We start from the raw sequence: 27290 nt of genomic DNA on the forward strand, positions 1-27290 counted from the left end.
CAGCACTATTTATCACTATTCAGTTTGGTGCAAAAGTAACTGTGGTTTTGCCTTATTGATATTTGCTGTTTGATATTGGAATGCATTCTTAAATAAATGTGGTTATGTTATACATAATGTTAATGTGCATTTCTCCTTTCATGAAAGAAAAATTTTAATTGGAGGATAATAACTTTGCAATGTTTTGTTGGTTTCTAACATACAACAACATGAATCAGCTTTAGGTATACATATGTTCCCTTCCTCTTGAGGCTCGCTCCCACAGACCACTCCATCCTACCCCTCTAGGCTGTCACAGAGCACGAGCTGACTCCCTGTGTCATACAGCAAATTCCCACTGGCTATCTATTTTAATATGGTAATGTATATGTTTCAACGCTACTCTGTCAATTCGTCCCACCCTCTCCCTCAGCTATGTCCACAAGTTGTTCTCCATGTCTGCCTCTCTATTGATGTCCTTCAAATACTTACATCAGTACCATTTTTCTAGATTCCATATGTATGTGTTAATATACGATGTTTGTCTTTCTCTTTCTTGCTTTACTTTTTATAATAGGCTCTAGGTTCATCTTAGAACTGACTCAAATTTGTTCCTTTTTGTAGTTGAGTAATATCCCATTGAATTTATGTACTACAACTTTTTTATCCATTCATCTGTCAATGGATATCTAAATCACTTCCATGTCCTAATTATTGTCAATAGTGCTGCAATGAACACTAGGGTACATGTGTCTTTTTGAATTATAGTTTTCTTGGGTATATGCCCAGGAGCGGGATTGCTGTGTCATATGGTAATTATATTCCTGTTTTTTTTTTTTTTAAAGAAATCACCATACCGTTCTCCATAATGGCTGTATCAATTTACATTCCCACCAACAGTGCAAGAGGGTTCCCTTTTCTCCACCATGTCTCCAGTATTTATTGTTTACAGATTTTTTGATGGTGGGCATTGTGACTGGTGTGAAGTGATACCTCATTGTAGTTTTGATTTGCATTCTTCTAATAATGAATGTTGAGCACTTTTTCATGTATTTATTGGCCACCTGAATGTTTTCTCTGGAGAAATGTCCCATTTAAGTCTTCTGCCCATTGTTTGATTGGGTTGTTTGTTTTTCTGATATTGAGCTGGATAAATTGTTTGTGTATTTTGTCAATTAATCCTTTGTCCGTTACTTCATTTGAAATTATTTTCCCCCATTCTGAGTGTTGTCTTTTCATGTTTATGGTTTCCTTTGCTGTGCAAAAGCTTTTAGGTTTAATGAGGCCCCATTTGTTTATTTTGGTTTTTATTTCCATTTCTCTAGGGGGTGTATCACAGAGGATCTTGCTGAGATTTATGTCAAAGCATGTACTGCCTATGTTTTCCTCTAGGATTTTTAGTTTCTGGTCTTACATTTAGGGCTTTAATCCATTCTGAGTTTATTTTTTATATGATGTTAAAGAAGTGTTCTAATTTCATTCTTTTACAAATAGTGGTCCAGTTTTCCCAAGATTATTTATTGAAGAGACTGTTTTTCCTCCATTGTGTATTCTTGCTTTCTTTGTCAAAGATAAGGTGGCCACAGGTGCATGGGTTTATCTCTGGGTTTTCTGTCTTGTTCTATTAGTCTATATTTCTGTTTCAGAGCCAGTACCATACTATCTTAAAGATTGTAGATTTGTAGTTTTGTCTGAAATCGGGAAGATTGACTCCTCCAGCTCCATTTTTCCTTCTCAAGATTGCTTTGGCAGTTTGGAATATTTTCTGTTTCCACACAAATTGTGAAATTTTTTATTCTAGTTCTGTGAAAAAATGCCACTGGTAATTTGTGATCGCATTGAATCTGTAGGTTACTTTGAGTGGCATAATCATTTTCATAATATAATTCTTCCAATCCAAGAAAACATGTTCTATCTCTCCATCTGTTTATGTGGTCTTTGATTTCTTTTTTTTTTTTTTATCACTGTCTTATAGTTTTATGTGTACAGTTCTTCTGTCTCTTTTTGCTTTGCTGTGCTGTTACTTCAGTCACATCCAGCTGTTTGCAACCCTATGGACTGTAGCCCACCAAACTCTTCTGTCTGTGGGATTTTCCAGGCAAGAATACTTGAGTGGGTTGCCATACCCTCCTCTATGAGATTCTCCTTACCCAGGGACCAAGCCCACATCTCTTATGTCTCCTTCATTGGAAGGCAGGTTCCTTGACACTAGTACCACCTGGGAAGCACTTAGTCTTGTTAGGTAGGTTTATTCCTAGGTATTTTATCCTTTTTGTTGCAATGGTCAATGGGATTGATTCCTTAAGTTATCTTTCTGATTTTTCATTGTTTGTGTATAGGAATGCAAGGGATTTCTGTGTATTAATTTTGTATTGTATTTTTATTTATTGTATCAATCAATAAATATATTTATTGATTAGTCCTAATGATTTTCTGGTTGCATCTTTAGGATTTTCTGTATAATATCACCATCTGCAAATAGTGAGAGTTTTACTTCTTCTTTTCCAACCTGGATTCTTTTATTTATTTTTCTTCTCTGATTGCCATGGCTAGGACTTCCAAAACTATGTTAAATAAAAGTGTTGTTAGAGGCACCCTTGTCTTGTTCCTGATCTTAGAGGAAATGCTTTCAGTTTTTCACCACTGAGAATAATGTTTCCTATGGATTTGTCATATATGACTTTTATTATGTTGAGGTAGGTTCCTTCTATGTCCATTTTCTGAAGAGTTTTTATCACAAATGGGTGCTGAATTTTGTCAAAATCTTTTTCTGCATCTCTTGAAATTATTCTATGATGTTTATCTTTCAATTTGTTAGCATAGTATATCACATTGATTGATTTGCATATATTGAAGAATCCTTGCATCTCAGGGATAAATCCCACTTGATCATGCTGTAAGATCATTTTCATGTGTTGTTGGATTCTCTTTGCTATAATTTTGTTGAGGATTTTTGCATCTATTTAATGTTCATCATTGTTATTGACATGTGATTTTCTTTTTTTGTAATGCCTTTGTCTGATTTCAGTATCAGGGTGATGGTGGCCTTGTAGAATGAGTTTGTAAGTGTTTTTCCTCTGCAATTTTTTGAAAGAGTTTGAGAAGGACAAGCATTAAAGTCATATGGCCCTGAGCTTTTGTTTTTTGGGGAGATTTTTGATCACAGTTTCAATTTCAGTTGCTGTGATTGGTTTGTTCATAATTTCTTTCTTTCTGGATAAGTCTTGGAAGGTTGAACTTTTCTAAGAATTTAATCCATTTCTTCCAAGCTGTCCATTTTATTGGCATATAATTGCTTGCAATAGTCTCTTATCATTCTTTGTATTTCTGTATTGTCTGTTCCAACCTTTCCTTTTTCATTTATTGAATTTGTTTGAGTCTTCTCCATTTTTTTTTTCTTTATGAGTATGGCTAATGGTTTGTCAGTTTTATTTATCTTCTCAGAGAACCAGCTTTTAGTTTTATTGATCTTTGCTACTGTTTTCTTCATTTCTTTTTCATGTATTTCTGTTCTCACCTTTATGATTTGTTTCATTCTGCTAAATTTGGAGGATTTCGTTCTTTTTCCAGTTGGTTTAGGTGTGAGATTAGGTTATCTATTTGATGTTTTTCCAGTTTATTGAGGTAGGATTGTATTGCTATGAACTTGCCTCTTAGAACTGCTTTTGCTGCTTCATATGGATTTTGAGTTGCTCTGTTTTTGTTGTCATATTTTTCTTAGTTCCTCTTTGATTTCTTCAGTAACCTGTTGGTCATTTAGAAGTGTATTGTTCAATCTCCATGTGTTTGTATTTTTTAGAATTTTTTCCCCTGTAATTGATATCTAGTCTCATAGTGCTGTGGTGAGAAAGGATACTTGATGTGATTTCAGTTTTCTTAAATTTACTGAGGCTTAATTTGTGACCCAAGATGTGTTCTATCCTGGACAATGTTCCATGTGCAACTGTGAAGACTGTATTCTTCTAAAGTTGAAAGAAATATCCCGAGGATATCAGTTAACTCCATCTGGTATAATTTGTCACTTAAGGCTTATGTTTCCTTATTAATTTTCTGTCTGGATGATCTGTCCATTGGTGTAGGTGGTGTGTTAAACTTCCCTGCTATTATGTGTTTTCTTGTGTTACTGTTGATTTCCCCTTTTATGTCTGTTAGTGTTTGCCTTATGTATTGAGGTGCTCCTAAGTTGGGTACACAAATATTTACAATTCTTATGTCTTCTACTTGTATTAATCCATTGATCATTGTGTAATGTTCTTCCTTATCTCTTGAAATATTCTTTAAAATCCATTTTGTCTGATATGAGAATTGCTACTCAGAATTTCTTTTGATTTCCATTTTCATGGAATATCATTTTCTATCCTCTCACTTTCAATCTGTATGTGTCTCCAGGTCTGATTTGGGTCTCTTGTAGACAAAATATACATGAGTCTTGTTTTTGTATCCATTCAACCAGTCTGTGTCTCTTCGTTGGAACATTGAATTCATTTACATTGAAAGCAATTGTTGATATATATGTATCATTCATCATTTTCTTAATTGTTTTGTGCTTGTTTTGTATGTCTTTCCTTTTCATGTTCCCTGCCTATAGAAGTCCATTTAGCATTTGTTGTGAAGTTGGTTTGGTGGTGCTGAATTCTCTTAATTTTTGCTTGTCTGTAAAGATTTTGTTTTTCTCCATCAATCTTGAATGAGACCCTTTCTGAGTAGACTAATCTTGGCTATAGATTTTACTCTTTCATTATTTTGCATATATCTTTCCCTTTCCTTCTGGCCTGCAATGTTACTGCTGAAAATCAGCTCATAGTCCTATGGCGGATGGTGGACTGAAAGTTGCTTTTTCATGTTGCTACTTTCAAAACTATATTTGTCATTACTTTTGACAACTTGACTGTAATATATTTCACGAGGATTTCCTTGTATTCATCTTAATTGGGATCTATTCTTCTTCCTGTTTCTGAAGGCTCATTTCCTTGCTGAAATTTGGGAAGTTTTCAGCTATTATTTATTTGAATGGGCTCTCTGTCCCTTTCCCTCTATATTCTCCTTTATGATATGCTTGAGCATATTGAGTTTCTTTTATGGTACTTCATTGTGTAAGCTCTCATCACTCTTTTTCATTTCTTTTTTTTCCCCCACTGATTTGCAATAACATGTTTTCAAGTTCGTTGGATCTATCTTCTGCTTGATCTAGTCTGTTTTGACTTAGTGAATTTTTCAGTTTAGTTATTGTATTCTTCAAATATCTGATATTTTTTGAAATTTAAAAAATTTTCCTCTTTTTTAAAATTCTCATTTTGTTTATATATTGTTCACCTGTTCCTCCCACACTGATTTTTTAATGACATTTACTTTTAAAATAATAGAATGGAAAAGACTAATGATCTCTTCAAGAAAATTAGACATACCAAGGGAACATTTCATGCAAAGATGGGAAAAATAAGGAGAGAAATGGTATGGACCTAACAGAAACAGAAGATATTAAGAAGTAGTAAGAATACACAAAGGATCTATACAAAAAAGATCTTAATGACCCAAATAACCATGATGGTATGATCACCCATCTAGAGCCAGACATCCTGGAGTGTGAAGTCAAGTGGGCCTTAGGAATCATCAAGCTGGCGGAGGTGATGGAAATCCAGGTGAACTATTTCAAATCCTAAAAGAAGATACTTTGAAAGTTCCACGCTCAATATGCCAGCAATTTTGGAAAATTCAGCAGTGGCCACAGGACTGGAAAATGTCAGTTTTCATTCCAATCCAAAAGAAGGGCAAAACCAAAGAATGTTCAAACTTTGGAATGATTGCACTCATCTCACATGCTAGCAAAGTAATGCTCACAATTCTCCAAGCTAGGATTCAACAATACATGAACAGAGAACTTTCAGATGTTCAAGCTGGATTTAGAAAAGACAGAAGAACCAGAGATCAAATTGACAACATCCATTAGATCATAGAAAAAGCAATAAAATTAAAAGAAAAAAAACCATCTACTTCTGCTTCATTGACTACACTAAAGCCTTGTCACTGTGACTGTGTGGATCACAACAAACTGTGGAAAATTCGTAAAGAGATGGGAATCCAGACCATCTTATCTGCCTCCTGAGAATCCTGTATGCAGATCAAGAAGCAACAGCTAGAACTGGATATGGAACAATAGACTGGTTCAAAAATGGGAAAGGAGTCCATCAAGGCTGTATATTGTCACCCTGCTTATTTAACTTATATGCAGAGTACATCATGCAAAATGCCAGGTTAGATGAAGCACAAGCTGGAAGCAAGATTGCCGGGAGATTTATCATTAACCTCAGATATGCAGATGACACCACCCTTATAACAGAAAGTGAAAAGAAACTAAAGAGCCTCTTGATGAAAGTGAAAGACAAGAGGGCAAAAGTTGGCTTAAAACTCAGCATTCAAAACAATAAGTTCATGGTATTTGGTCCCAACACTTCATGGCAAATAGATGGGGAAACAGTGGAAACAGTGACAGACTTTATTTTCTTGGACTCCAAAATCACTGCAGATGGTGACCACAGCCATGAATTTAAAAGACACTTCCTACATAGAACAAAAGCTATGACCAAGATAGTTCAGTTCAGTTCAATCGCTCAGTCATGTCCGACTCTTTGCAACCCCATGAATCACAGCACGCCAGGCCTCCCTGTTCATCACCAACTCCTGGAGTTCACTCAGACTCATGTCCATCAAGTCTGTGATTCCATCCAGCCATCTCATCCTCGGTCGTCCCCTTCTCCTCCTGCCCCCAATCCCTACCAGCATCAGAGTCTTTTCCAATGAGCCAACTCTTCTCATAAGGTGGCCAAAGTACTGGAGCTTCAGCTTTAGCATCATTCCTTTCAAAGAAATCCCAGGGTTGATCTCCTTCAGAATGGACTGGTTGGATCTCCTTGCAGTCCAAGGGAATTTCAAGAGTCTTCTCCAACACCACAGTTCAAAAGCATCAATTCTTTGGTGCTCAGCCTTCTTCACAGTCCAACTCTCACATCCATACATGACCACTGGAAAAACCATAGCCTTGACTAGACGTACCTTAGTCGGCAAAGTAATGTCTCTGCTTTTGAATATGCTATCTAGGTTGGTCATAACTTTTCTTCCAAGGAGTAAGTGTCTTTTAATTTCATGGCTGCAGTCACCATCTGCAGTGATTCTGGAGCCCCCAAAAATAAAGTCTGACACTGTTTCCACTGTTTCCCTATCTATTTCCCATGAAGTGATGGGACCGGATGCCATGATCTTCGTTTTCTGAATGTTGAGCTTTAAGCCAACTTTTTTGCTCTCCTCTTTCACTTTCATCAAGAGGCTTTTTAGTTCCTCTTCACTTTCTGCCATAAGGGTGGTGTCATCTGCATATCTGAGGTTATTGTCTCCCGGCAATCTTGCTTCCAGCTTGTGTTTCTTCTAGTCCAGCGTTTCTCATGATGTACTCTGCATATAAGTTAAATAAGCAGGGTGACAATATACAGCCTTGACGTACTCCTTTTCCTATTTGGAACCAGTCTGTTGTTCCATGTCCAGTTCTAACTGTTGCTTCCTGACCTGCATACAGATTTCTCAAGAGGCAGGTTAGGTGATCTGGTATTCCCATCTCTTTCAGAATTTTCCACAGTATAGTGTGATCCACTATAGTGGCATAGTCAATAAAGCAGAAATAGATGTTTTTCTGGAACTCTCTTGCTTTTTGATGATCCAGCAGATGTTGGCAATTTGATCTCTGGTTCCTCTGCTTTTTCTAAAACCAGCTTGAACATCAGGGAGTTCACGGTTCATGTATTGCTGAAGCCTGGCTTGGAGAATTTTGAGCATTACTTTACTAGCATGTGAGATGAGTGCAATTGTGTGGTAGTTTGGGCATTCTTTGGCATTGCCTTTCTTTGGAATTGGAATGAAAACTGACCTTTTCCAGTTCTGTGGCCATGGCTGAGTTTTCCAAATTTGCTGGCATATTGAGTGCAGCACTTTCACAGCATCATCTTTCAGGATTTGAAACAGCTCAATTGGAATTCCATCACCTCCACTAGCTTTGTTCGTAGTGATGCTTTCTAAGGCCCACTTGACTTCACATTCCAAGATGTCTGGTTCTAGATTAGAGATCACATCATCATGACTATCTCAGTCATGAAGATCTTTTTTGTACAGTTCTTCTGTGTATTCTTGCCACCTCTTCTTAATAACTTCTGCTTCTGTTAGGTCCATACCATTTCTGTCCTTTATCGAGCCCATCTTTGCATGAAATGTTCCCTTGGTATCTCTAATTTTCTTCAAGAGATCTCTAGTCTTTCCCAATTTGTTGTTTTCCTCTATTTCTTTGCACTGATCACTGAAGAAGGCTTTCTTATCTCTTCTTGCTATTCTTTGGAACTCTGCATTTAGATTCCTATATCTTCACTTTGCTCCTTTGCTTTTCGCCTCTCTTCTCTTCACAGCTATTTGTAAGGCCTCCCCAGACCGTCATTTTGCTTTTTTGCATTTCTTTTCCATGGGGTTGGTCTTGATCCCTGTCTCCTGCATAATGTTATGAACTTCATTCCATAGTTCATCAGGCACTCTTATCTATCAGATGTAGGCCCTTAAATCTATTTCTCACTTCCACTTTATAATCATAAGGGATTTGATTTAGGTCATACGTGAATGGTCTAGCGGTTTTCCCAACTTTCTTCAATTTAAGTCTGAATTTGGTAATAAGAATTTCATGATCTGAGCAACAGTTAGCTCCTGGTCTTGTTTTTGTTGACTGTATAGAGCTTCTCCTTCTTTGGCTGCAGAGAATATAATCAACCTGATTTCGGTGTTGACCATCTGGTGATGTCCATGTGTAGAGTCTTCTCTTGTGTGTTAGAAGAGGGTGTTTGCTATGACCAGTGCATTTTCTTGGCAAAACTCTATTAGTCTTTGCCTTGCTTCATTCCGCATTCCAAGACCAAATTTGCCTGTTACTTCAAGTGTTTCTTGACTTCCTACTTTTGCATTCCAGTCCCCTATAATGAAAAGGACATCTTTTTTGGGTGTTACTTCTAAAAGGTCTTGTAGGTCTTCATAAAACCGTTCAACTTCAGCTTCTTCAGCATTACTGGTTGGGGCATAGACTTGGATAACTGTGATATTGAATGGTTTGCCTTGGAGATGAACAGAGATCATTCTGTCATTTTTGAGATTGCATCCAAGTACTGCATTTTGGACCCTTTTGTTGACCATGATAGACTGCATGTTAAAAAGCAGAGACATTACCTTGCCTTCAAAGTCCATCTAGTCAAAGGTATGGTTTCTCCAGTAGTCAGGTATGGATGTGACAGTTGGACCATAAAGAGAGCTGAGAGCTGAAGAATTGATGCTTTTGAACTGTGGTGTTGGAGAAGACTTTTGAGAGTCTCTTGGACTGCACGGAGATCTAACCAGTCCATCCTAAAGGAAATCAGTCCTGAATATTCATTGGAAGGACTGATGTTGAAGCTGAAGCTCCTTTGGCCACCTGATGTGAAAAGCCAAGTCATTAGAAAAGCCCCTGACTCTGGGAATGATTGAAGGCAGGAAAAGAAAGGGACGGCAGAGGATGAGATGGTTGGATGGCATCATCAACTCAATGGACATGATTCTGAGCAAGCTCTGAGAGATGGTGAAGGACAAGGAAGCCTGGCATGCTGCAGTCCATGGGTTCGCAAAGTTGGACACAACTGAATGACTGAACAGCATTTTGAACTCTCTATCACTTAAATGACATATTACCATTCCATAGTGTCACTTTCAGGATATTCATCTTTCTTCTTAGCTTGGAAATAATTTCCCTGTTTCTTCTTTTTCCTTGACTGTATGTTAGTGTCTGAGTGTTAGATGATAATGTTTTAAAATTATCATTGTGTCATCATCATCATCGTCAACATTACAAGAGCTAACACATATTAAGTTTAATACATCCTAAGCCATTGAGATTTAATACTTAAAATAATGTCAAAGATAGAAAGTCATCTTATAGAATAGAAAACAGAGTTTTGCTAATCCCCACATTCACACATAGAGCAAGGAGAAGAGCTAGTTTTGAAACTTGACAATCTGTTTTGAATTCTATTGAGCAGTTCAAACTCTACTCCTTTAAGCTATTTTCTCCTGCTCACAAAATCTTCTCATATTTTAAGATATATCTCTTCTACACAGTCTTCCCAGACCCTCTGTCTTTTCTTCTCTCAGCCTTGTAAACATGTTTTCTTCCCTCCTTTGTGGTCCTACAGCCTTCCATTTTCCTGTTCTGTCACTGTCTTTCACCTTTACCTTTTATGAGATATTTGCATATTGCTTTCCCTGCAATGAGAGCATTGAAGGTGGAGATCTATTTTCAAGTTGAATGATATAGAGATTATACAGGGGATTCCCCTGGTGGCTCAGATGGTAAAGAATATGTGTGCAATGCAGGAGACCTGGGCTTGATCTCTGGGTCAGGAAGATCCCCTGGAGAAGAAAATGGCTACTTACTCCTGTGTTATTGCCTGAAGAATCCCATGGACAGAGGAGCTTGGCCATCTACAGTCTATGGGGTTGTAAAGAGTCATACATGACTGAGTGACTAAGCATGCACAGCATTATATAATTTGTTGAATTTAGCAATCCCCATAACACTTAAAAATTGGAACATTTTTATGCTGCTGCCCTTTCCTTCTCTCTCCCACTCTTCTGCCCTTCACTGAAGATTCCTCGAGGATACAGCTGGCTGAAGGCCCCACATGTTTCTTTAGGCCTGTCTGTCCACATTCCTCTCCTCATTTGGACTTTACCCCTTTCTTTCTAGACTTCAGATTGTATAAAATGCTTTCCAAGGAGACATTTGGTCATCAAATCAAACCAAGCAGCACAGGTATTATCACATTCACCTTATAATCAAGAAAATCAAGATTCAAGAAAAGAAGGATTAAAATCACACAGTCAACATATTTCAGAAGCAGATGGAAGTCCAAGTCACTTGAATCTAATTCCCTTCGCCATTAGTAGATTAGCCCCCCTGTCATGATTAATGTAGCATTTGGGCAGAATCACCAGATGGCCAAGAAAGACAAGCGTTAAAGGATTCCTGGAATATTCTTCTGAATGTTTCCTAAATTATAAAGGGGGAGACAAATATAGACAAGAATGTAAGTTTTCTGGGGGAAAAAAAAAAGGTTTCTGAATACTTCTCATCTTTGCACTTATACTCTGCCAATTTCTAAAATTTTATATCATATAATACACTCAAATAGTCTTTTTGGCCTCCCAAAATGTTTAGAATCTATTATCAGCTTTTGAATATTTTCTTCAGATCTCTTACTTGTGTTTCTGGATATCCTGTACTGTTTTTTTTTTGTTGTTGTTGTTGTTATTGTTAGCTTCTTTGACATGATATTACACATTCATGAGTATGATGTTTCCTTAGGCCCTTAGCACTTTGGTTATTATTCTTTTTTCATATCACGTGTCCCCCTTATTATTACTTGTTCAATGTCAACTCAAGATATTTCTAGATTGTGCAGTCCATAAAGGCGGCATCATGCTCAATACATGCTCAGAAAATTAATAGTGAGTGACAGAGCCAAATTTCTGTGTTTTATCCCTATAAAACCCAATAGTTTTATCTTATTTTTTTGTAATAAATGTTTATTTTTACTCACACACTGACTCTAAACTCTCTTAGACTGACTCCTAAACAAAGACAGATACTAGACTGTCTTTCACCTATCACTAAATCTACATAGTGATCAAAAGTTGACAGAAAGAGAGACATACTTCCTAAGCTCGTTACCAGTCCAGTACATTACACTGAGTGACTACAGTATATGATCAAAACATAAATGTGATGAGAGAAGCCTAAGGTGAAATGGGAGAACCTAGAGGTAACTTGGTATTCAGAAGAAGTGCTGCCTGGGCCATGGGATGTTGCTTCATTTGATCCACTCATGACTTGGCCACAGATCATGCTGGGCAGCATTATTCCATAGATATCATTTTATAATGTACTGGGGACATTGTACTCACCAAATTTTCCCTGAGTGATTTTACCTGGATAGTGCCTATCTCATATTATAAGACACATCAAGAAGTATGTTTATTTACTATATTTTTAGTGTACAGGGTCCATCCCAGAAGCATACATAAACACTGAGATTCTATTTGAAGAAGACTAAAAATAATGATGCTTTTATTCTTACCTGTATTCTCAGTGTCTCTGTAGGTGGAGTTCTTAAGTTTCCTTTTTGCTTTCTGGCAGCTTGAATTTGAATGATTATTATAAGAGAACACATCTTTAAAATGATTTGAAAAGGTATCCCATAGCCTACAAGATCTAAGCTTTAAGAAGCTTTGGGGGAAATCATCCTTGATTTTTTTCCACTGATACACCTATTCCTGTTTCTCATAGTTTAGTGTCCTTCTTTTTTGGTATAATCTCTCTGCCAGGTGTCTGCACCTAAAGGAAATCTTAGGAGGTTTTGAACTTATCTCTTATCTTAATCCTCCAGTAAAAATGAGACTGTGTTTCAGAAGATAGCTTTGAAAATCAGATTCAGAAAGCCAGGGATTTTAAACTTATTGAAGGGTGGTGGATAGATGTGTAGCTCCATTTACCAGAAGTGGCAGTTCATGCTTATCCTGGACCTGTTTTCTTGGCTATAGGGATCTCCATCTCAGATTGTTCCTAGCTATTGTGTGGCTTCTTCTTATATTGCCTCTTGCCATGCTCTGCAAGGAGTATAAAGAGTGCCTTCTGGATACCAATTGTTCAAGATTCTTCCTTGAAAAGTGACTGACATATGTGTGTTTTGTGTGTGTGTGTGTGTGTGTGTGTGTATGCTCTAAGCCCTTGAGCCATGACCTTCAAGGCATCCTGGAGTGCCAACGGCTCTGGAGATGGACAAAGGAAATGCCCAGAGTTGCCTTGGGAAGTTTGTCTAAAGGCAAATGATGAAATGTGGCAGTTGTTGTTCCTTTCAGTTGATCAGCTATAGCACAGATTTGTTTTGTCTTAATTTTGTTGTCCTTATCTAGTTTTGAGGCACTGACTGGAGGTTAGATCAGTTCCCCTTTTTGAGCAGTTGATTAAGTCCATACTCAAACCACTTTCCTTATCAGGTTCTCACACTAAAGGACCTCTATTCATTTGATGCCTAATTTCCCTGGGCATTATATCATACAACTTTATACCCTTATACCATACAAATACCATACAACCAAGTAAGTCTACAAGGAGATCAAGCCAGTCAATCCTAAGGGAAATTGGTTCTGAATATGCTGTGGAAGAACTGATGCTGAAGCTGAAGCTCCAATATTTTGGCCACCTGATGGGAAAAACTGATTCATTAGAAAAGACCCTGATGCTGGGCAATATTGAAGGCAGGAGGAGAAGGGGAGGACAGAGGATGAGATGGTTGAGTTGTATCACTGACTCAATGGATATGAGTTTGAGCAAGCTCTGGGAGTTGGTCGTGGACAGGGAAGCCTGGTGTGTTGCAGTGTATGGGGTCGCAAAGAGTAGGACTTGACTGAATGACTGAACTGAACTGAACAGTCCCTATGTCTGGAGCTAGAGAAATTATTCAAATTAGTCAATCCACAGGGAGCCAAAACTTAACTAATCCACCCCCCTTGTCATACATAAATTGCAAAAGTGCAGCTTGCTGCTACCCTGTTGCTGGATGTCAAACCCTTATATGACTTGCTTGAGTCTTTTCTCATTCATAGCTATTAGTAACAAAAAGTTCTGTATTCTAACTATTCAATATCATGATATTACATCTCAACATTAAAAAATCTTTAAATCTTATAAAACCACAGTATACTATTTAAAATGCCTTCATTGTCAGGAACTGAAAACAAGGACTCAACTAGTTTAAACAATAAAGAAATCTTCTGTCTCACGCGGCAGGAAATCCTAAATAACATCGATTTCAGGTACATACTGATCAAGACTTGGGTTTCACTTCTGTGGAGTTCTGAAGGCTCTTCCTTCTTCTAAAAAACTTAAAACAATTGAGATATAAATAACATAAACTTTTTATTAATTTCAGGTATATAACATAATAAATCAGTATTTGTATACATTGTGAAATCATAATCACAATTTGTCTAGTTAACATCGATTAACATAACTATATATATTTTCTTTTTGTGATGAGAGCTTTAAGATTTAGTCTCAGCAACTTTCAAATCCATTCTTATTAACTGTAGTCACCATGTTGTACATTACATATGTATAACTCATTTATTTTATAACTGGAACTTTGTACATTTTGACCTCCTTCATGAATTTCATCCACCTTCCACCCTGCTTCTGGCAACCACCAATCTATTCTGTGTATCTATGAGTTTTTCATTTTCTCAAACATTTCACATATTGTTGTTGTTGTTCAGTCACTAAGCCTGTCCAACTCTTTGCAACCCCATGAACTGCAGCAGGCCAGATTTCCCTGCCCTTCATGGTCTCCTGGAGTTTGCTCAAACTAATGTCCATTGAGTCAGTGATGCCACCCAACCATCTCATCCTCTGCCATCAGCTTCATCTCTTGCCCTCAATCTTTTCTAACATCAGGGACTTTTCCAATGAATCAGCTCTGTGCATCAGTGGCCAAAGTATTGGAGCTTCAGTTCTTCAACATCAGTACTTCCAATAAATATTCAGGGTTGATTTCCTTTACGGTTGCCTGGTTTGATCTCCTTGCTGTCCAAGGACTCTCAAGAGTCTTCTCCAGCACCACAGTTTGAAAGCATCAATTATTTGACACTCAGCTTTCTTTGTGGTTCAACTCTCACAACTGTATACGACTAATGGAAGAAAACATACTTGATTATATGGACCTTTGTCAGCAAAGTGATGTCTCTGCTTTTTAATATGCTGTCTTGTTTTGTCATAGCTTTCTTTCCAAGGAGCAAGCATCTTTTAATTTCATGTGTGCTGGCACTGTCTGCAGTGATTTTGGAACCCAAGAAAATGAAATCTGTTACTGTTTCCACTTTTCTCCCATCTATCAGCCATGAAATAATGGGACTGGATGTCATGATCTTAGTTTTTTGAATGTTGAGTTTTAAGCCAGCTTTGTTACTCTCCTCTTCACTTTCTTCAAGAGGTTCTTTAGTTGCACTTCACTTTCTGACATTAAAGTTGTATCATCTGCATATCTGAGATTGTTTCTAATTCTCCTGGCAAAGTTGATTGCAGCTTGTGTTTCACCCAGCCCCATATTTTGCATGATGTTCTCTGCATATAAGTTAAATAAGCAGGGTAACAATATGCAGTCTTGATGTACTGCCTTCCCAGTTTTGAACCAGTCCATTGTTCCATGATTGCTTCTAACTCTTGCTTCTTGTCCTGCATACAGGTTTCTTATTCTACATATAAGCAAGATCATATAATCTTTCGTCTTTCTCTTTCTGACTTATTTCAGTTAGCATAATGCCCTCAAGATTCCTCCATGTTTTTGTAAATAGCAAGATATCACTCTTTTTTATCATTGAATAATTTGCTATACACACACACACATACATATATATCTGTATTTGCATCTGTTCATCTGTATATATGCATATAAATATATTACAATATATTTTTCTGTTTTTTCACTGATAGTGCTTAGGTTGCTCCCACATCTTGGCTATTATAAATAATGCTGCAATGGGCATGAAAGTACATAAACAGGGTGGGAGGTCCCCAAAGAAAGAGAAACTGACATGGCTTTCTTGACATAAGAGAGACTATTTTTGGCCTAAGACATTTTGTGATCTAAACCTGGCCACAATGCTTGCCATTGAACTGCTCTCAGTAATTAATGATCTTAATCAACAAAAGAATGCAGAAAATTTCTGTTATCAAGCAAAAGAAATAACAACAACAGAACCCTCAATTCTGTTTCAGTGATAAAGATTAGTCTAAAGTGTTCAACCTCCAGATCAACTGGAACCTAAGAGACAATGATGTTGACCTTTTCTGACACTCATAACTTCTACCAACAAAAGTTTAAACTCTGCTTACCACTCAAGCCCCTTCATGAATATGCATGTACCTTTAGCTTCAGTTCAGTTCGGTTCAGTCACTCAGTCATGTCCAACAGTTTGCGACCACATGACTGAAACATGCCAGGCTCCCCTGTTCATCACCATCTCTTGGAGCGTGCGCAAACTCATGTCTGTTGAGTCAGCCATCCAACCATCTTATCCTCTACTGTCCCCTTCTCCCCCTGCCTTCAGTCTTTCCCAGCATCAGGTGTTTTCTAATGAGTCAGTTCTTTGCCACAGGTGGCCATAGTATTGGAGCTTTAGCTTCAGCATCAGTCCTTCCAATAAATATTCAGGATTGATTTCCTTTAGGATTGACTGGTTTGATCTCCTTGCTGTCCAAGGGACTCTCAAGAGTGTTCTCCAATACCACAGTTCAAAAGCATCAATTATCTGATGCTCAGCTTTCTTTATGGCCCAACTCTCACATCCATACATGATTACTGGAAAAACCATAGCTTTGACTATATGGACCTTGTTGGCAAAATAGTGTCTCTGCTTTTTAATACGCAGTCTAGATATTGTCATGGCTTTTCTTCCAAGGAGCAAGTGTCTTTTAATTTCATGGCTGCAGTTGCCATCTGCAGTGATTTTGGAGCCAAGAAAATAAAGTCTGTCACTCTTTCCATTGTTTCCTCATCTATTTGCCATGAAATGATGGGACAGGAACCATCATCATCATTTTGTGAATGTTGAATTTTAAGCCAGCTTATTCACTCTCTTCCTTCACCTTAATCAAGAGGCTCTATCGTTCCTCTTCACTTTCTGCCATAAGGGTGGTGTCATCTGCATATCTGAGGTTATTGATGTTTCTCCTGGCAATCTTGATTCCAGCTTGTGCTCCATCCAGCCCAGCATTTCACATAATGTATTATGCATAGATGTTAAATAAGCAGGGTGACAATATACAATTTTGATATACTCCTTTCCCAATTTGGAACCAGTCTGTTGTTCCATGTCCGGTTCTAATTGCTGTTTCTTGACCTGCATACAGCTTTCTCAGGAAGCAGATAAGGTGGCCTGGTATTCCCATCTCTTTCAGAATTTTCCACAGATTTTGTGATCCACACAGTCAAAGGCATTGGTGTAGTCAAAGAAGCCGAAGTAGATGTTTTTATGCAATTCTCTTGCTTTTTCAATGATCCAATGGATGTTGGCAATTTGCTGTCTGGTTCCTCTGCCATTTCTAAATCCAGCTTGAACATCTGATTGTTCACAGTTCATGTACTATAAGGCCTAGCCTGGAGAATTTTGAACATTACTTTGCTAGCATGTGAAATGAGTGCAATCGTGCACTCATTTGAATGTTCTTTGGCTTTGTCCTGCTTTGGAATTGCAATGAAAACTGACCTTTTCCTGTGCTGTGATCACTGCTGAGTTATCCAAACTTGCTGGCATATTGAGTGCAACCCTTTCACAGCATCATTCTTTAGGATTTGAAATAGCTCATTTGGAATTCAATCACCTCCACTAGCTTTGTTTGTAATGATGCTTCCAAAGGCCCATTTGACTTAGCACTCCAAGATGTCTGGCTGTGGGTGAGTGATCACACCATTGTGGTTATCTGGGTTATTAAGAACTTTTTAATGTAGTTCTGTGTATTCTTGCCACTTCTTAATACCTACTGCTTCTGTTAGGTCCAAACCATTTTTGTCCTTTATTGTGCCCATCTTTGCATGAAGTGTTCTCTTCCTGTCTCTAATTTTCTAGAAGGATCTCTAGTCTTTCCCATTCTATTGTTCTCCTTTATTTATTTGCATTGTTTACTTAGGAAGGTTTTCTTATCTTTCCTTACTATTCTTTGGAATTCTGTATTCAGGTGGATATATCTTTCCTTTTCTCTTTACCTTTCACTTCTTTTCCTTTCTCAGCTATTTGTAAGGCCTCCTCAGACAAGTATTTGCCTTTTTGCACGTCTTTTTCTTGGGGATGGTTTTGATCATTGACTCCTGTATAATGTTGCAAAATTCCCTCCATAGTTCTTCAATCACTCTGTTTATCAGATCTATTCCCTCGAATCCATTTATCATTTCCACTGTATAATCATAAAGGATTATATTAGATCATACGTGAATGGAGTAGTGGTTTTCCCTATTTCCTTCAATTTAAGTCTGAGTTTTGCAATAAGGAATTCATGATCTGAGCCACAGCCAGCTCCCAGTCCTGTTTTTGCTGACTGTATAGAACTTCTCCATCTTCTGCTGCAAAGAATATAATCAATCCATTTCAATTTTGGCCATCTAAGAGACAATTCTAACTGAATTGTTGGATCTGTTTCTTTAACTTTTGCTCTTTGTTACTTTTGTTATCACAATCATACATAACAGCTTGCCTCAGGGAACCCTGCCCCTTTGCCTGACCTTTAAACAAGTGTCCTTATTCAGCTCAAGGAGAGACATCTGACCCAGCCCACCTGTGAATCATTGCAGAAAGAAGAAATACACACCTCTTGTCCCGTTTTTAAGATAAATGACCTTTTTTACTTTCTCATCTCTTTTCCTTCTCTCTTAAGAAATTGGCATTTAGACCCTTTAAAGTGGTTATTTTGAGACATTAGTCTGCCGTCTTCTTGGTCAGCTGATTTTCCCAATAAAGTCATATTCTTTGCCTCAACACTTCATCGCTGATTTTATTGGCCTGTTGTGTGGTGGGCCAGCAGAGTGAGCTTGGATTCAGCAAGATGACTGTAAGACCTCTCCTTATTCCCCACAGAAGGGGACACATATTTTGAGTCCTTAGCCTACTGTGTTCCCTCTTGGCTTGGCAAAGAAACAAAACCACTCTTTATTTTTCCTTCATAACTCTGTCTCCATATTTTTGTTTCTCTTCATTCACCAAAAGCCAAGATTTTGTCTACAATATGTTTATAGAAAACTCTGAAGTCAGAGACTAGAGGGATCAGTCTAAGTCACTATACCAGTCCCTGATTTCAGCATTAATTACACATACATATGAAACCTGGCCAGGAGCAACCCCAACTACATGATGCAGAAGGGGAAGTGAGGACAATAAAGTATTTTGTCAGTTGAAGTACTTGAGGATGGTTTACAGAAAATTAATCAAAGTCATTTAGGTAATTTTTTCTTCTAGACATCTGCATTTTGGTCCTTCAGTTCCTTGAGTGTGGTAAAAACGTGGCTAATGCTGTAAGCTCATTAATTGCTCTGTGCACAAACACTAATTACAAAGAGATAAGGCTTAATACTAGCTATACATGGAGTGTTAAGCAGCCAGCTAGCTTTGAAAAGGAAAGGGAAAAAAAGGAACCTATTTCTTAGGAAGGAGGATGAAGGAATGAGGATGATTGGATTTAGGCTAGGAAAATCCATCAGGATAATACATACCCTTGTTTCCTTACATTTTGATGAGATTGCTACATGATTCATGCATCTCATTTTTTTCAGAGATATTACAACTGTGACAAACATCCAGAAAAATACTCTGAAATGTGAATGAAGGTCAAGAGTGAGATTTAACTTGAGTATGAAACATCAATTTTTCCAAAGGCTTTAACTACAGTCTTTGATTTTAGCCTCCACTCTTATCTGACCTTCAAATAGGCATCCACTAAATCTGGTTAAAAAACAATTTCCTCACCTTAATTGTTGTTTGAATTTTAATTTACTCGTGGCCTGATCTTAAGCATAATTTCTGATGCATGAATTGCTGTTGAATAAATGAATGAATAAATGAGACTAAAGGAGTTTTGCTATCTCAGTCTACACCTGTTGGGGAAAAAACAAAGCATATAGTTTATGAAGGATCAAAGGTAGATTTCACATAAGAATGAAAGCCTGCACAGTTCATTTTATAAGTAAGCCAAAAGAATGGATCATTTGAAAATTCTCTAGAAAAGTGGTTGCTCAAGTATTTATTTCTATTAATACTTCTTTTCATTAACTGAAGTTTTACATTTTGACAAAAACCATTGATGTGGTTAAAATATACTGCCCTTGGGAAACAAGTATATGAATATAATTCAGGTGTAAATACTTCTACGGGAAAAGATTGAAGATTTATTCTACATGCCAAGGAGCTCAGGACTACTTCTGTAAATGAGATGGCTAATAAACCAGGTTTGCTGGTGGAGGGATGGTACAATGCCCACAGTGGAAGTCTAGGTGAGCAGACTTATGCGGTGAGAACTGAGGCAGAGTTTGTAGCAGCTGCAGGGCAACAAAATCCTGAAGATAAAGTGACTGACTCTGAATTGGAGATTAAGAACTTGGAGGAAGGTTGCTGATTTTCTAATAACTAATATCCAGCTGGGACAAGCCATATCTTTGGAATACAGTGAGTCTGCCTCTTGGGTCACTGTTTTACTTTCTGAAGACTAGTGAGATATGATTATAAAATTTCAGCTCCAAGTCCTTAGAAATAATTTAAACTGATCTCTTTGTTTTACAGCCACATTAAGTACCTGGAGTAAGCCATAAATAAGTGGAGAAGGAAATGGCAACCCACTCCAGTATTCTTGCCTGGGAAATTCCATGGACAGAGGAGCCTGGTAGGCTAGAGTCCATGGGGACACAAAAGAGTTGGACACAATTTAGTGACTAAACAACAACAATATGCATACATAAGTAGTTGATGACTAGAGCCCCTGGCTACAGTGCTTTTTCAGTTAATCCACTATCCAAGTATAATCCCCAAATTGCACATGTATGAAAGTTGAAAATTTCTAAACTGAGATGTGAGTTAACTCCAGGTAAGCTACCTTGTGGCCTGGTCTTAGCGCAGATGGCCACTCTAAAGAAATATACAAGTGTAAGAACCAGAAGAAAATGATGAACAATTAATATTTTTCAGTTATTCAGGAAAAGACACTCTTTACATTCAGCCAATCTTTCTAAAAATGCTTTTCTCAAAGTCTTATTCATCACAGTATAGTTGCCCCCAGACTCTCTTCTTCTTTCTCTAATCTCCTTCAAGTTCTCTTTTGGACCCAGGCTATACTGACTTTTCATTATATAAATTTCTCACTTTCTGTATTGATTTATCTCTTTAGTGGAAAAGAAATCTTTCTTCTAAAGAAATCACTTCTATTGTTCAAGCTTCTTTAAATTGTTTTCAACTCTTATTTCCCACAGGACCAACAAGATCCAACAACTGCATGAGCAAGGACAGTACTTCCTTAGTAAGCTGTGAATAATTTTATGCAACAATTTGCATTTATGGAAGAAGCTCGAGAATGGTTTAATCAGCTATAGAGCGAACATCTGACATAATTCAGCACTTATTTGCTAATTAAAACTTTTAAAAACTCTCTGAAAGATGTAAAAGTAAACTTATTAACCCACCAAAGGTATTACAAAAACCTATGGCAAACATCAAGAAGGAAACTTAGACATTCCCTTAGTTTAGCAAGAAGGCAAACATTTTACCAGAGTTTCTCTTTGACATAATGTTGAAAGTTCTGACCAATACAGTATAACTACCTAAAACAAAGAGTATTTGAAGATGGGTATTGTAAAAATATTGTAAAACTTTTGATTTACAGATTATAATCCTTCATATAGAAAACTCAAGAGAATCAACAAACTATTAGGTATATTAAATAAGATTATTAGGTAAAAGACCAATATATACAAATCAATGTAATTCTCATACTGGCAATTTTTGATTAGAAAATGTAACTGAGGAAGAAGATGCGTTTATAAGAATAAAAATGTAGAGTATATATGAGTCAGTCAATAACAATGTACAAATTTTATGAATTAAATTATAGAATATTACTAAAGAACATAAAGAAGCTGAAATAATGAAAAGATACACTAGATCTGTGAGAATGAGGACTTAATATTGTAAAGATGTCAAATTTCCCTAAGTTAATACAGAAATATAGTGGAATTCCAAGTGAAATATCAGTAGATGTTGAAGTGAAATTAGATGATCTGGTTATAAAATGAACATAGAAAAAGTAAAGGTTGCAGAAGAAAAAGAAAAATTCTCAAAAGAATGAATAACATGATATACTACACCATCTCGCAAAGCCAAGGCAATTAAGACAGTGTAGAAATGGGTCAGAAAAGACAAACAGACAAAGCAGTCTGGAAAGTCCAGAAATACATCCATATACATGAAACTCCTCATTTGATAATGGAGACCGTATGAAGCAGTGGGGAGGGGATTGCTTGATAAAGGACATGGGGAAGTTTGTTTATAGTATGGAGAAAAGAAAAACTGGATTATTCTCCAAAGAATGAGCCAAAATAATTTCCATATAGATTAAAACTGAAAAATTAAGTGTAAAACCAGAAAACCATTTGAACATACAGAGTGGAAGTGACAAATAGATTTAAGGGATTAGATCTAATAGAGTTCCTGAAGAACTATGGATGGAGGTTTATAGCATTGTACAGCAGGTGGTGATCAAAACCATCACCAACAAAAAGAAATGTAACAGGTCAAAATAGTTGTCTGAGGAGGCCTTACATAGCTGAGAAAAGAAGAGAAGCAAAAGGCAAAGGAGAAAGGGAAAAGATATATCCATCTGAAATCAGAGTTCCAAAGAATAGCAAGGAGAGATAGGAGAGACTTCCTAAGTGAACAATGCAAAGAAATAGAGGAAAATAATAGAATGGAAAAGACTAGAGATCTCTTCAAGAATATTAGAAATATCAAGAAGTATTTCATACAAAAATGGACACAAAAAAGGACAGAAAAAGTAAGGCTCTAATATAATCAGAAGAGATTAAGAAAAGGTGGAAAAAATACACAGAAGAGTTATACAAAAAGATCCTAAAGACCCAGATAGCTACAATGGTGTAGCTCTCCTAGAGCCAGACATCCTGAAGTGTGAATTCAAGTGGGCTTTTGGAAGCATTACTAAGAACAAATCTAGTGGAGGTGATGAAATTCTGGCTGAGCGATCTCAAATTCTAAAAGACGATGCTGTTAGTGCTGCATTCAAGATGCCAGCAAATTTGGAAAACTCAGCAGTGGCCACAGGACTGGAAAAGGTCAGTTTTCATTCCACTCCCAAAGAAGGGTAATGTCAACGAATGTTCAAACTACTGCAAAAGGTAATGCTCAAAATCCTTCAAGCTAGGCTTTAACAGTACATGAACTGAGAACTTCCAGATGTATAAACTGGATTTAGAAAAAGCAGAGGAACCAGAGATCAGGTTGCCAATATCTGGTGGATCATAGAGAAAGTAAACAATTCCAGAAAACACATTGAATTCTGCTTCATTAACTATGCTAAAATCTTTCACTGTGTGGATCACAGCAAACTGTGGAAAATTCTTAAAGAGATGGGAATACTAGACCACCTTACCTGCCTTCTGAGAAACCTGTACGCAGGTCAAGAAGCAATAGAACCAGACATGGAACAATGGACTGGTTCAAAATTGGGAAAGAAGTATGTCAAGGCTGTATATAGTCATCCTGTTTATTTAACTTCTATACAGAGCATATCATGTGAAATTCTATGCTAGATCAGTCACAAGCTGAACTCATGATTGCTGGGAGAAATACCAATAACTTTAGATATGCATTGGTTTCCCTGGTGGCTCAGACTGTAAAGAATCTGCATCCAGTGGAGGACACCAGAGTCTGATACCTGGGTCAGGAAGATCCTCTGAAGAAGGATATGGCAACCCCTTCCAGTATTTTTGCCTGGGAAATCTCATGGACATGGTGGCTTGGTTGGCAATGAGGTTACAAAGAGTTGGACACAACTGAACAAACTAACAACATGCATATGACACCACTCTAATGGCAGAAAGTGAAATGGAGCTAAAGAACCTCTTGAAGGTGAAAGAGGAGAGTGAAAAAGTGAAGCTGAAGCTCCAATACTTTGGCTACCTGATGCAAAGAGCCGACTCATTGGAAAAGACCCTGATGCTGGGAACGATTAAGGGCAGGAGGAGAAGAGGGTACAGTAGATGAGATGGTTGGATGCCATCATTGACCCAATGGACATGAGTTTGAGCAAACTCTATAAGATGGTGAAGGACAGGGAAGCCTGACACACTGCAGTCCATGGGATCATAGAGTCGGACACAACTGAGTGACTGAACAGTAACAAAAAGAAAAGATTTCCTAAGACATAAAAAGCAATACATGGAAGAATGAATTTGAACATGTCAAAATTAAGTTGTAAATAATTATATTCCCTCAGAGAATAAATGTTTATATATATAATGAATGGAGGATTAACAGTAATTAATATATACAGCCAGTAAAGGACTGCCATATATTCTTCATGTTATATGGATATTTGCAAATCAGTAAAAGAAATCTAAATAGGTATCTGTGAAAAGATGAAATACCATGCACAAAAAGCAAAATCCATCCCAAATTGCACCCAATCTCAGTAGTTATCAGATAATTGCAAATTAAAACAATAGTTATATACCAGCCTCTACCCATCTGATTGGCAAAACATTTAAGTGAGATAAAATTGAGTTCTGGTGAGGATATGAAAACAGGAATTGTAAACTAAAACAGCTATCCAAAATGACATGGAAGTATTAATATAATTAAATATGCACATGTATTATATTAGATATGGAGCCTAGATAATTTCTCACACAGAAACATAAAAATATGAATGAATGGGTAAGAATATTCATCACAGTATTGCCTGCAATATCTAAAAATTTGAAACAGCTTGAGTGTTCATCAAAAGTCTGCTATCTGGGAAGTATGAAGTGTTATGCATAAGCAAAAAAAGAGTTCTAGATTTCTATCTACCTATATTTGGTTTTGGCTTCCCTGGTGGCTAGGTGGTAAAAAATCCACTTTCCAGTGCAGGATGTGGATTTGATCTCTGGGTCAGGAAGATGCCCTGGAGAAGGAAATGGCAACCCACTTCAGTATGCTTGCCTGGGAAATCCCATGAACAGAGGAGCCTGGTGGGATGGGGTCATAAAAGAGTTAAAGATGACTTAGCATCTCTAAGTCAGATGCTAGAACAACAACAGTTTGGTTTATATATAGAGATATGTAGATAAGTATCAATATGAATAGGTCTCAAGAAAATTGTCATGTTGATATCTTAGAAGTGCAGTTCATTGTACAGAATAATGTCAACACTGTAAGTTCGTAACTTAAGACCAAGTAAACAAGAGTGAAGAATGTATTAAAACATAGAAGAGAGAGTACACACAGACAATTTAAGATAGAATTTTAAAAAGTGAGGATTAAGGACAAGTCTCTGAATATATATATAGATATATTTTTTGTGTCACATAAGAATGTGTTATTTTTTCATTTAAATACACCAGTTTTTGTCATTTCATTAAAATGACTTCACACTTTCTTCCCTCAATCAATCTGACAAGGAAACTGAAGTGCTCTGTTTTGCATCTGCCCACAAAGATAGTCCTCGTTTACCCATTGCCCCATTATCATACCTTTAGTGTAAGCTCCTGGTGTAGTCTTTCTTTGTCAAAGTGGCTTGTCATACTCAAGATGTTTTGAACTTCTCTGCAAAGCTGGAGATCTTATTGAGTGTTTTACTCCACAGTTCATTTGTACTGATATCAGATAAGACCAGTTGGTATTCAACAAAATCTACCACTCATTCAGCATCTCATTTTTGACTGCTTCACTGCCCAAAATATTTAAGAGCTCAGGTGCCCCCTTAAAAGAGTCTATATCTGTCTTGTTTACATATCTTCCATGTGGATAAATATCTGATAACTTCTGACTCTGGTTAACTCAAAATTGGCTCCTAATTTGGTTTTTTTTAATCTTTGATATGTATAACCATACTAGATATTCGTTGATTTCTTGAACCAGTTTTTTTTTTTTTTTAGTTCTTAAAATGGTTTCATCTACTGAAAAAAGAACCATTTGGCGGTTCTTTTTCTATAAGTGCATGGTCAGCTGCTTCAGTTGTGTCTAACTCTTTGCAACCCTATGAACTGTAGCCTGTCAGGTTACTCTGCCCATGGAATTCTCTAGGCAAGAATAGTGGAGTGTGCTGTAATGCCATCCTCCAGGGAATCTTCCCAACCCAGGAATTGAACCTGTGTCTCCTGCACTGCAGGCAGATTCTTTACCCATTGAGCCACCTGGGAAGCCCTCTTTTTTTCTAGGATGTACTCTTGCCTGGAAAATCCCATGAGCAGAGGAGCCTGGTAGGCTACAGTCCATGGGGTCGCTAAGAGTCGGACACGACTGAGAGAGTTCACTTTCACTTTTCACTTTCATGCACTGGAGAAGGGCAACCCACTCCATTGTTCTTGCCTAGAGAATCCCAGGGACAGGGGAGCCTGGTGGGCTGCCTTGTATGGGGTCGCACAGAGTCAGACACGACTGAAGCGACTTAGCAGCAGCGGCAGCAGTACTTAATCCTTTGGCTTATGAATCCTCTATCAAAGCACAGTTAGCCACCTGGGATAGCCTATTTGTATTAAATATTTGTATTACAGATAGCCTATTTGTATTATAGGAAACAGTAGACTGCCTCACCTAGGCAAGCCTTGAAAATTTAATCTTATAAAGTAAGTGAAAATAGCACAGTGCAAATCACGTTGAAATCCACTTTCTCTTTCTGTAATTCAACCAAATTTAGAAGTTTCAGATACTAGTATGGAACGGCTGTGACAATTTCCCCATTACTTTTCTGGACAAACATCTACTGTGAAGAAGTGAAGTGGCCTGGGAAGGGGAGAAGGTGGAAAGACTGTCCTGGATGTTCATGGACCACACTATGTGGTGGTTTCCCCTCTTACATCTCATCCACAAAGTCCTAAATGATCAAAACACCATTCTGGAACAGGACCCCTAGTCTTTGTTACAGGATGTTGTGGGTTGAAGAGCTTGACTTGATGATGAAGCAAAGCTCATTTTCCAACCTGACTTTCCTTCTGTTTTCAAACTTTCCTTCTATTTCCCTCTATGGGATATAATAATCCTTATCTTACATAGCTAAAAGCAGTATAGCATAGTATCTTTGTATTTAGGTACAAATTAATTTGGTCCTGGAGTCAACTCTCAGACCTATTTTATTAAGTGTTTTTCCTGAACTTGTTGATTAACTGCCATTTCTGTTTATTCTTATCTATAAAGCAAGGATAATTTAAAAGTATCTATATAATGTATGGTTTTAGGGTTGAAAGTAGCTCAGGTAAACCTGTTAACAAAGGGCTTGACACACAATTAGAGTTCAATAAATGTTGACAAAATTGTTATTATGGTTGCTGTGAAAGTTGAAATGATAGCTATTTATGCAAATCACTGATCTTTATGCCTAGTGCCAAATAGAAATTAATAGTAGCCCTCTTATTTTCTTAGCAACCAGAAAATCTGGGTCTAATTTACATAGGACTTGGAAG

The sequence above is a fragment of the Oryx dammah genome, unplaced genomic scaffold (assembly GCF_014754425.2).
Source record: "Oryx dammah isolate SB20612 unplaced genomic scaffold, SCBI_Odam_1.1 HiC_scaffold_11203, whole genome shotgun sequence".
NCBI lineage: Eukaryota > Metazoa > Chordata > Mammalia > Artiodactyla > Bovidae > Oryx > Oryx dammah.